A 12,424-nucleotide genomic window follows, 5' to 3' on the forward strand; every position below is an offset into this window, starting at 1 on the left:
GGAAATTTGGAAGAAAGGCCTGGAAGAACACAGTCTTCAAAACACTGTGGAGCACAATTCTTGTCTGACAGTGTGGAGTCACGATGAGTTTGGAATTGACCCACCAGTAACTGTTAACTGTTTACCAGCACACCACTGGTTCTCCCATTCCACAAATTAGGAACTAGTCAGTTCTAGGCATTAGACATGTATTGATTAATTTAATCTTTACAACTCCCATTATTAATTAAGTTGTGTTTCCCCCAAAAGATATGTTTAAGTTGTGATGCCTGTACCTGTGAATGTGATCCAATTTGGAAATGGGGCCTTTGAAGATTTTATTTGTTAGCTCAACATGAGGTCATTCCACAGATTAGGAACTAATCAGATGTTATTAGGTGCCATCCAGTCAGGTACAACCCACAGTATGAGCAACCCTACGAGCAACAGAACACCGTCCTTTCCTGTGCCATCCTCACCATCTTTGACACACTCAAGCCCATTGCTGCAGTCACTGTGTCAACCCACCTGGTTGGGGATCTTCCTCTCTCGCTGCCCCTCCACCTTCCTGAACATGATGCTTCTCTCCATGGAATAACTTCTCCTAGCAACATGCCCCAAGTATATGAGACAAAGCTTTGCCATCCTTGCTTCCAAAGAGCACTCTGGCTGTACCTTCTCCAGGACATATCTGTTTGTTTTTGTGACAGTCCATGGGATCTTCAGCACTTTTATCCAACATCACAGTTTAAAGGCATCAATTCTTCTGTCATATTTAGTCCTTGACAGATGTATAGCAAGTGACTGAGGAAACGATGGCCTGAATCAGGTGCATCTTTGTCCTCAAACTGACATTTTTACTCCTCAATAGTTTGGGGAGGTTCCTGACTACAGACTTCCCCAGCGCAGTACATCTCCAGATCTCCTGACTGGTGCCAAGTGTACTGATTGTGGATCCAAGTAAGATGAAGTTATTGACACTCTCAATCCTTTGTCCATCCACCATGATGTTGCCTATAGGTCCAGTGATGAGAATTTTGTTTTCTTGACGTTAAGATGCAACCCATATTGAAGGCCGCAGTGTTTAACCTTTTGCAGGAAGTGCTTCAAGACCTCCTCAACTTCCAGTTGGCAAGGTGTGTCATTTGCATAATAAAGGCTATTGATTAATCTTTCTCCAACCTTGATGCCAGCCACATTTTTCTTCACAGAGTCCAGCTTCTTGAATAATTTGCTCAATATATAGATTAAACAGGTATGGAGAAAGTATACAACCCTGACATACACCTTTTTTTTTCATTTTGAACCATGTAGTGTTTCCTTGCTCTTTGCCCAAGCACAGTCAAGTGCTGGAATTCCCCTTCTTCTCAATGTTACCCATAATTTGTTATGATCCACCCAGTCAAATGCCTTTGCATAATCATCAAAGTGAGATAGGAAGCCCGATAAACTTGAGGCTGGAGTGGCTGTGAAGGAGAGAGGCAGCAGAGAAACAGAGAAGATGGACCACCAGTGGCAAGCCTACTTCCTGACTTGCAGTCTGTCATTTGACCAGGCTAAGTTTCTTGTTTTGTTTTCACATCAATAAATTTGCTAGTGGTGTGACACAGCTTAGGTGATGAGATTTCTCTGTCTGATTTCTTCATCTGTGAAATGAGGGAAATAACAGAATTTACAAGGCAGATTTATTAATTTCCTAGGATTTCCATAACAGTAGGACAAACTGAGTGGCTGATAAGGACAGAAGTCTATTGTTTTATGCTTCTAGATCCCAGAAATCCAAATTAGATTGTCAGCCAGGTTGCTATCTTCTCAGTGCTTTGAGAAAGCAGTTCCATGCTGTCTCTGAATCTGTAGGAGTTTCAGGCTTCCTCAACTTATAGGTCACATCTTCTGTCTTCCTTTCTCTAGGTCCCCTTTCATAAGGACATCAGTCATGTAGTATGACTCTAGTATGACCACAGTTAACCTAACTAATTACATCTTCACTCTATTTTCAAGCAGGGCCACATTCACGGGTACAGGTGTTGAGACCTTTATGTTTTTTTAAGCAAGGGTAGAGATAGGTGGTACAATTCAATATTTAATAGTGGATCAGTGGATATAAGGATTAAAAGAATCAATACCGGGCTAGTGCTTAGAACTATGCCTGATACATAAGTGTAATTGTTGATATGTACCATCGAGTTAGAAATGACTTATAGATGGATTTTCAGAGACAGTATGTCACACTGGAGGAGACTGCCCGTCTTTCTCCCACAGAATCCACAGCTGGTGGAGTCAAACTGCTGGTAGAATCCAACTCTGTGTCTTTGAGTTGGCAGTGCAACGCCTTATTACTAAGTTGCCAGAGCTCTTTGGTACATAAGTAAGCACCCAATATACATGCTGGGTGATTTTTATTACTAGCTTTACCCTGATGGATATATGTTCCCTATAATCAATGATCCTAAGATGAAGATGTTTAGACACTTCTGTGGGTGGCATCTGAGGCAGGATTATATAGCTGAAATGGGTAATGGTTTTACACATAGCAGTGACACAGGGCAGCTGGGAGCCTTCTTTCTATCTGGTCACCAGCTAAGTGTTTCCTTTCTGATGTCCTTGGTATTTTTAGATGCCCTCAAGTTGACTGTGATTCTTAACTCTATGAACCTAGTCCTGTCCTGCTCCATCATCATCATCTCAGCTATGCTAGGGCCTGTTGTTACAGTCACTGTGTCAGTCCATCTCATAGTGTGTCTTCTCTTTCTCTGACCCTCCACCTTTCCCAGTATGATGTCTTTTTCCAAGGACTGGTACCTCCTGACATTCCCCACATATGTGAGCCAAAACGTCACCGTCTTTGCCTCCAAGGAACACCTTGGTTTCGTTTTCTCCATGACATATTTCCGTGTTCTTTTGGCAGTCCATGGGACAGTCAGAACTCTTTACCAACACTACAATTCAAAGTATAAATTCTTCGATCTTTCTTATTCGCTGTCCAACTTTCAGATACATATGAAGCAAATGAAAATACTAGGGTTTGGATCAGACATATATTAGCCTTTAAACTGACATCCTGGCTCTTTAGCACTTTAAAGAGTTTCTTGAAAGCAAATAGAGTTAAGTTTCATCTTATATAATGTTGTCTTCCAGGTCTGAGATTCGAAGGTGAGCTTGACCACGAGCTTCTGGGATTTGTAGTTATTGGTACCTGTGGGGTATAGGTGTCCTCTGAGAGATTCTCTGTTACCCACGCTGTGTCTCAGCTTCCCCCTAATGCCCCACGCTACACACATGGAATTCACCTGATGGTATGCATAGGAATCAGATCAATTACATCTGTGGAAAGACTCTCTGGAGAAGCTCAATATCAGTTATGAAAACTAGGCCTGGTGCTGATTGTGGAACCAACCACCAACTACTCGTATGCAGGTTTAAGCTGAGGCTGAGGCAAATTAAATCAAGTCCACAGAAACCAAAATTTGACCTTAAGTATATCCCACCTGAATTTCAAAACCATCTCAGAAACAGGTCTGAGGCCTTGGACACTAATGAGCAAAGAGCAGACAAGCTGTGGGAAGATGTCAAGAGTATCATCCAGGAAGAGTGCAAAAGGTAGAGAGAAAGAAAGAGGCAAGATGGATGTCAGATGAAACTCTAAATATTGCACTGGAGCACCAAGAAGCCAAAGCAAAGGGAAGAAATCAAGATATTAAGGAGTTGAACAGAAGATTTCAGAGGGCAGTGAGTCTGCTGTTAGGGACCTCACCAGGGTACTGAAGAGCAATGGTATCACTCTGGAGACTAAGGTGCATCTGATACAGGCTATATGGTCTTTGCAATCACTTGTTATGCATCAGAGAGTTGGACAATGAATAGGGAGGATAGAAGGAGAATTGATGCCTTTGAGATGTGGTGCTGAAGAATGTATTGAGTGTACCATGTACTGCCAAGAAAACAAACAGATTCATCCTTCAGAAGGTTAAACCAGGCTGTTCCTTGGAGGCAAGGATTCTGGGGCTTCGTCTGACATACTTTGGACATGCTGTAAGGAGGGACAAGTCATTGGAGAAGGACATCATGCTTGGGAGGGTGGAGGGACGGCACAAGAGGGGAAGACCTATGAGGTGGATTGATTCAGTGACGGGGTAATTGGGATGGGTGTGTCAGAGACAGTGCGATTGGCACAGGATAGATCAGGGTTTAGGGCTGTTGTGCATAGGGTTGCTATGAGTCGCAAGCAACTCGATGGCACATAACAACAACAACCATCAAATCAGATCTGACTGGTACAGGTGGAGATTGCCCCTCCTTCTCCAGCAGAGCATCTGGTGGATTTGAACCGTGTGCCTCTGAGATTGCACTGCAGCTTCTTGCCACTAGGCCACCAGCGTTCCCACTCAGCATTTCTTAAGCTCAAGGAACTGAAGAACAAATTCAAGCCTCGAGTTGCAATACTTAAGGATGCTATGGGCAGAATAGTAAATGATGCAGGAAGAATTTAGAGTATACAGAGTCATTGTACCAAAAGGAATTGGTGAACACAGAAGAATTTCATGAAACAACGTGTGAGCAAGAGCCTGTGGTGATGAAGGAGGAAGTTCAATCTGCTCTGAAAGAATTGGCAAGAAACAAGGCCCCAGAAATTGATGACATACCGATTGACATATTTCAACAAACAAATGCTGCCGTGGATGTGCTCACCAAGTTGTGCTAAGAAATCTGGAGGACAACTATCTGGCCTACTGACTGGAAGAGATCTATATTTATTCCCATTCCAAAGAAAGGTGATCCAACAGAGTGTGGAAATTATTGAAAAATATCATTGATATCATGTGCAAGCAAGATTCTGCCGAAGATCATCCAAAAACGACCAGAACAGCACATCATCAGAGAACTGCTTGAAGTGCAGGCTGGGTTTAGAAGAGGCTGTTGCACTAGGGATATTAAAGCTAATGTCAGATGGATCTTGGCTGAAAGCAGAGAGCACAAGAGGAATGTCTCTCTGTGTTTCATTGATTATGCAAAAGCATTTGACTCTGTGGATCACAACAAACTATGGCTGACTTTGAGAGGAATGGGAATCCCAGAACACTTGATTGTGCTTATGTGAAACTTATACTTGGACCAGGAAGCAGTCGTCAGAACAGAGCAAGGAAACACTGTATGATTCAAAATTGGGAAGGATGTGCATCAAAGATGTGTCCTATCTCCATATCTTTTCAATCTATATGTAGAACAGATCATCCGGGAAGCTGGGCTCTATAAGGAGAAGTGTGGCTTCAGGATTGGAGGTAGATTTATCAACAATCTGTGTTATGCAGATGACACAAACCTGTTTGCTGAAACTGAGGAGGACCTGAAGGTCTTGCTGCAGAAGGTCAAGCATTGCAGCCTTCAATGTGGATTGAAGCTCAGCGTCAAGAAAACAAAGATTCTCACCACTGGGTCAATTGGCAGCATTATGATAGATGGCGAAGGGATTGAGATTGTTGACAGCTTTAGTTTGCTTGGCTCTACAATCAACACTCTTGGTACCAGCAGCCAGGAAATTAAAATATGTATTGTGATGGGAAAGTCTGCTGTCAGAAACCTCTTCAAAGTACTGAGGAGCAACGATGTCAGTCTGGAGACTAAGGTGCACCTGATACAGGCCATGGTCTTTGTCATTACTTGCTATGCTTCAGAGAGCTGGACAATGACTAGGGATGATAGAAGGAGAGTTGATGCCTTCGAGCTTTGGTGCTGGAGAAGAGTATGAAAACAAATAGGTTCATTCTGGAAAGGGTTAAAGCCAGGCTGTTCCTTGGAGGCAAGGATTCTGAAGCTCTGTCTGACATACTTTGGATACGTTGCAAGGAGGGACCAATCCTTGGAGAGAGCCATCAGGCTTGGGAGGGTGGAGGGACAGCACAGGAGAGGAAGACCCTCAATGAGATGGATTGATTCCATCACTGGGGTAATAGAGATAGGCGTGTCAGAGACAGTGAGCTTGGCAAGGGATAGAGCAGGGTTCAGGGCTGTTATACATAGGGTCACTATGAGTTGCAAGCGACTCAACAGCACATAACAACAACAACAAACAATTGTCATCTATGTTTTACAAAATTTGGCAATAGTATGAAGGCTCATCATTTTAGGAGGTTATTTTCAGTTGTAACTGCTAAGGACTAAAGTAATAAGGGGTCCAGTGGCAAGAAGCTGTGCTGCAATCCCGGAAAGATGTGGTTTAAATCCACCAGCTGCTCTACAGGAGAAGGATGGGCAATCTCCTCCCAAGCAATTAACTACCTCTGAAAATACACTGGAGGATTATCTACGGGTCGGTTTCAACTGAATGGTACACAGCAACAACAACAACTCCATAGACTCCATCTGTAGAAAGAGCCAGAGGAGAAGCTCAATATCATGAGCCAGAATAAAGTTAGGGACCAACTATGGAACAGATCATCAATTACTAGTATGCAGGTTCAAATTGAAGATGAAGAAAATTTTGAAGTTTGTTGTTGATTGCCATTGAGTTGAGCATGACTCATAGCGACCCTATCAACAAAAGGCCTGAAGCCTTTCTATAACTATCATTGTTTCTCAAAATTCATAGAGTTTCCAGAGGCATGTTGTTTAGGAAGTGGATGCCACTCTTGCTTTTTTGAAGTTTACAGGAGTCTAAGAGTTTATTTAGAAACTATCTTTAAGAGGTTTGGTTCTGAGAGGAAGAAGCAACGTGGAGGGAACAGGTGCGATTCGAGACCACAGCCGGCACCATGAGCCTCCTCAACAAGCCCAAGAGTGAGATGACCCCGGAGGAGCCGCAGAAGTGAGAGGAGGAGGAGTTTAACACGGGCCCACACTTCATGCTCACGCAGTCAGTCAAGAAAAACACGCAAGTGCTCATCAACTGTCACAACAACAAGAAGCTCCTGGGCCGCGTGAAGGCCTTCGACAGGCACTGCAACATGGTGCTGGAGAACGTGAAGGAGATGTGGACCGAGGTCCCCAAGAGTGGCAAGGGCAAGAAGAAGTCCAAACCCGTCAACAAGGACCGCTACATCTCTAAGATGCTCCTGCATGGGGACTCGGTCGTCGTGGTCCTCAAGAACCCCCTCATCACTGGCAAGTAGGGCCACCCCCGTCTCTACAGCCCTGCCCCACAGCCACCTCCTGCTGCCCCTGGAAGACCTGTCCCATACTGGGAATAATAAAGTCCCTGTGTGGGTTTTTTCTACTTAAAAAAAAAAAAAAAAAGGTTTGGTTCATTGAACTCCCATGGGCAAAGACCAGATGAGTTGTGGAATGGTGTCAAGGACATTATCCATGAAGAAAGCAAAAGGTCATTACAAAAAGAGTGAGAAAAGACCAAAGTGGATATCAGAATAAACTTTGAAATTTGTTTTTCAACGTAGAGAAGCTAAAGCACAAGGAAGAAATGATGAAATAAGGAAGCTGAATAGAGATTTCAGTCAACAGTCAAGAAGAAAAAGCAAAGTATTATAATGAAACGTAAAAAGACCTAGAGTTAGAAAAACAAAAGGGAAGAATGAACATGTTCATCATTTCTCAAGCTGAAACAACTGAATAAAAAGTCAAGCCTCAGGTTGCAATACTGAAGGATTCTATGGACAAGATAATGATGCAGGAAGCATCAAAAGAAAGGGGAGAATACACAAGAGTCAATGTACTAAAAAGAATTGGTCGCTATTGAACCATTTCAGGAAGTAGTATAGATGGTCAATAATAAATTATATTGAAGGAAGAAGTTCAAGCTGCACTGAAGGCATTGGCAAAAAATAAGGCCCCAGGAATTGATGGACTACCAACTTAGGTGTTTCAACAAAAAGAGACCAAGATATTCTCACTATGCCAATAAATTTGGAAGATCAATTGACTGGAAAGGATTCATATTTATACTTATTAAAAAAGAAAAAGGTGATCCAGGAGAAGGCAGAAATTATAATAATACCATAGTGTGTCATTAATATCATGTTGTTGTTGTTGTTGTTATGTGCTGTCAAGTCGCTTGCGACTCATAGCGACCCTATGTACAACAGCCCTAAACTCTGCTCTGTCCTATACTAATTGCACTGTCTCCGATACATCCATCCCGATTACCCCAGTCACTGAATCAATCCACCTCATAGAGGGCCTTCCCCTCCTGCGCTGTCCCTCCATCCTACCAAGCACGATGTCCCTCTCCAAGGACCGGTCTCTCCTTACAACATGTCCAAAGTATGTTAGACGGAGCCTCAGAATCCTTGCCTCCAAGGAGCTGCCTGATTTAACCCTCTCCAGGATGAATCTGTTTGTTGTCCTAGCAGTCCATGGTACCCTCAATACTCTTCTCCAGCACCCCAGTTCAAAAGGCATCAATTCTTCTATCCTCCTTAGTCATTGTCTGACTCTCTGGTGCATAACAAGTGATAGCAAAGACCATGGCCTGTATCAGATGCACCTCAGTCTCCAGAGAGACACCGTTGCTCTTCAGTACTTTAGAGAGGTCCCTAACAGCAGACTTTCCCCATGGCAATACGTCTTTTAATTTCCTGGTTACTGATGCCGAGAGTGTTGACTGTGGAGCCAAGCAGACTAAGGCTGTGAACAATCTCAATCTCTTCACCATCCATCCTAATGCTACCAATTGGTCCAGTGGTGAGAATCTTTGTCTTCTTGACATTGAGCCTCAATCCATATTGAAGGCTGCAGTCCTTGACCCTTTGCAGCAAACACTTCAGGTCCTCCTCAGTTTCAGCAAGCAGTATTGTGTCATCTGCATAACGCAGATTTGATAGATCTTTCACCAGTCTTGACCCCACATTTCTCCTCATAGAGCCCAGCCTCCGGGATAATCTGTTCTGCATATAGGTTGAAAAGGTATGGAGACAGGACACATCCCTGGCATATGCCCTTCCCAGTTTTGAACCATGCAGTGTTTCCTTGCTCTGTTCTGACCACTGCCATATATGAGTAAAATCTTGAAGAATATCCAAAAGCAGATAAGCAAGTACATTGATCAGGAACTGCCAGAAATTCAAATTGCAATCTGAAGAGGCTAGTGGAACAAGGGCTATCATTGCAGATGTCAGATGGATCTTGGCACTAAAAACAGATAATACCAGAAAGGTGTTTACTTGTCATTATTGACCATGCAAAGGCATTTGACTGTGGAGGTCATGATAAATTATAGATAATATTGAAAGGAGAGCTCCAGTGGTTTAGTGGTAGGACCTGTGCTGTCAATCAAAAGCATATATATGTTTTGAATCCACTAGCTGCTGTATGGGAGAAAGATGGACAGTCTCCTGTTATGAGATTTATAGCCTCTGAAAACTCACTGGCAGGTCAGATATTAGTCAGTTCTGACTTGATGGCACCCAACAACAATATTGTAAATAATGGATATTCTAGAACACTTAATTTTGCTCATAGGAAAACTATATATGGACCAAGAAGTAGTCATTTGAACATACCGAGGGGATACTGCATGGTTTAAAATCAGGAAAGGTGTGCTTCAGAGTTTATCCTTTTTCTGCCTAGCTATTCAATCTGTATATGTTGAGCAAATAATTAGAGATGCTGGACTGTATGAAGAAAGGTGGTATCAAGTATGGAGGAAGACTCATCAACAACTTGTGTTATGTAGATGACATCAACATCAAGAAGATAAAAATCCTTATCACTGAACAAATAGGTTAACATCTTGGCAGGTGGAGAAAAGACTAAAGTTGTCAAGGATTTCATTTTACTTGAATCCACAATTAAAGCCCATGGAAGTGGGACTTGAGCAATGAAAAGATATGTTACATGGGAAAATATACCGTCAAGGGGTCTTCAAAGTGCTAAAAAGCAGGATGTCAATTTAAAGACTCAGATACTTCTGATCAGAGCCGTATTTTTCTCCATATGCATGGCATAAAACAGTTGAATAAATAAGGAAGCCCAAAGATTTGATGCCTTAGAAGAGTATTGAATACCGCATGGGCTGTTGAAAGAACAAATCTATCTTCGAGGAGGTTGCAACCAGGGTAATTATTAGAGGCAAGGATAGTGAAACTTCATGTCACATATTTTGGGCATGTTGCAGAAGGTATGAATCTTTGGAAGAATACAACATGCTTAGAAAAGTAGGTCAGCTAAAGACAGGAAGAGTCTCAACAAGATGGATTGACACAGTGTCTGCAACAATGGGCTTGAGTATGGGATCATGAGGGTGGGAAAGGACAAAACAAAGTTCCTATCTGTTGATCATAGGGTTGTTAATGCAATGGCATCTAACAAGGACAGTCTACAGAAATAATTACCTCTTAGATTTCTGCTTAAGCCTCAGCTCTTCACTTAGATCTTTCAACTCCCTGGATAAAAAGAAACAAGCACAAACCCACAGGCACTGAGTAAACTCTGACCTAGAAATCCAGTGAGTCACAGAGTATAGAACTGAGCTCCACTGGGTTATCTTGAGCTCTAGGCTGCTATCTAGGACCTCTCCAATGTGTTAAGGAGCAATGATGTCAGTTTAAAGACTAGGAGTCCCTGAACCAAGCCATGATACCTTTAATTGCTTCCTATGCAACTGCAATGAACAAGCAGGACAGAAAACCAATGCCTTTGAATTGTGGTATTGGCGAAGAGTACAGAATATCCTGTGGACTGCCAAAATAACAAACAAATCTGTTGTGGATAAAATGCGACCAGGGTGCTCCTTGGAGGCAAGGATGGCAAATTTTTTTATTACATATTTAAGGCATGTTGTTAGGAGGGGCCAATCGTTGGAAAGAGGCATTATGCTTGGAAAGGTAGAACGTCAGCTAAAGAGAGAAAGAGCCTCAATGAAATGGATTGGCACGGAGATTGCAACATTGGACTCAAGTATATCAGAGCTGATGATTCCACAGGATAGGGCAAGGTTCAGATCCATTATTTGTAGGATAACTGTGATTCAAATCTGACTCACTGACTCAACAGTACCTAACAACAGGCTGCCCTAATTCAGGACCTGGAAACTCATCATTCTATTTATTCCTTTTAAAAAAGGAAATGACTGCTTTGGCACACTGATGAAGGCCAGTGGAAATAAGGAACTTTGCCCACAATTACAAAGTTAGATACCCATTCATGTCTAGATCTTACCAGACCAAACTAAATTATTCAGTGTCACATGGGGTTTGCTCAGTGAGAGTATTTAAGAGTAACTTGAAGGCCATTTCCCCCTGGATTGAAATTTCCCATTCTCTATCTGTAGCCATTCCCTAGAGGACAGGATATGCCACTTGCTCATTCTGTAGCACACACGTCTCCTCATTTCTAATTCAGAATCTAAAGGCATTCTGGGTTCGTCAGTCTAGTTCAGGCTGAGTCACTGAGGGAACTCTAAATGGCTGCAGAAAGGGCAGAGATCGAACAGAATCTGCTTGCAAAAATGGGTTTTCACAATCAACCAGGCTGGATCATGGACACACCTGCCATGCAAGAGTGATGAGAACACAAACACTACCTGAAGGATCTAGGAGACTGGGGGCGGAAGCCCACCCTCACAGGGCCATTTCCTCAATCATCAGACAATCCACTAGGTGCTCTCCATGACTGCTTTCCTTATCTCCTGGCTGTATCCAAAGGAAGAAGCCACCTTTCCTAGGGACCTTCAAGCTTCCATGCTGAGCCTATTTTTCCACATAGTGAAGTATCTAGGAGCCACAGGGAAGAAAATTTATACTGCCCAGCTTGTGGCCAATTTTACTAGCCCTGAGGCTAAAGAGCGTCATTTTTATGGATTTTAAGCCTCTAGGAGAAAGGATCATTAGGACAATATTGCAATAAATTATTTTTATTGTTTTTGTGTCAGCTCTGACTGATGGTGACCTTAGGGCCTTATTAGTGAAATTCATACAAACTCTTTAACTCACAGGCAGTGGAAACAAAGGGGCTAAATCATCACCCCAGTTATTTCCCATTCTCAATCTGCAGCTCATACCCAGAGGCAGCTCAGTTCTGCTTGTATTGTCAGTCCAGGCTCCCCATGCTGAGAACACAGACTGAGTCACAGTTACAGTCTCTGTGTCCTTAGGCAGTTCTGATTCCTCTTTGTCTAAGTCTTTCTATCCAAAAACTGTAGCTAAAACATCCCTTCAGATGAGAGGTGAAAGGGAGGTAGAGGCTAAAGGGCAGGGAAGGCGAAGCGGATCCTTCTTTCTGACCAAGTTATAAAGATGGACATTGGCTCTGAGTAGGGCATAGTTTGGAGCAGTTCTTCATAAGGTCGCTATGAGTTGAAGTCGACCTTACAACACAGAACAACTAAGGCCAAGACATGTCTCTCCCTGCTTTTTTTACCAGTGTGACTCTCTTCATCCAATCTGTTCTTCCCATCCCTAACGTCATGCTGCTTTCTGAATGGTTTCCTGCTGGCTTGTGGGTTTCCCTTTCCTGTTACTCCCACTCCACATAGTCCAGAGGTCAAAAAACGACCTAG

At 42.8% G+C, this 12,424-nt stretch overlaps 1 pseudogene; it reads left to right on the forward strand.

Annotated features, from left to right (window-relative positions):
• Positions 1-6,728: 6,728 nt before the first annotated feature.
• Positions 6,729-7,085, forward strand: LOC102876442 (annotated as a pseudogene).
• The last annotated feature ends 5,339 nt before the right edge of the window (positions 7,086-12,424 follow it).

The sequence above is a fragment of the Elephantulus edwardii genome, unplaced genomic scaffold (genome assembly GCF_000299155.1).
Source record: "Elephantulus edwardii isolate Elephantulus edwardi_28Jun2011 unplaced genomic scaffold, EleEdw1.0 scaffold00049, whole genome shotgun sequence".
NCBI classification, from domain to species: domain Eukaryota; kingdom Metazoa; phylum Chordata; class Mammalia; order Macroscelidea; family Macroscelididae; genus Elephantulus; species Elephantulus edwardii.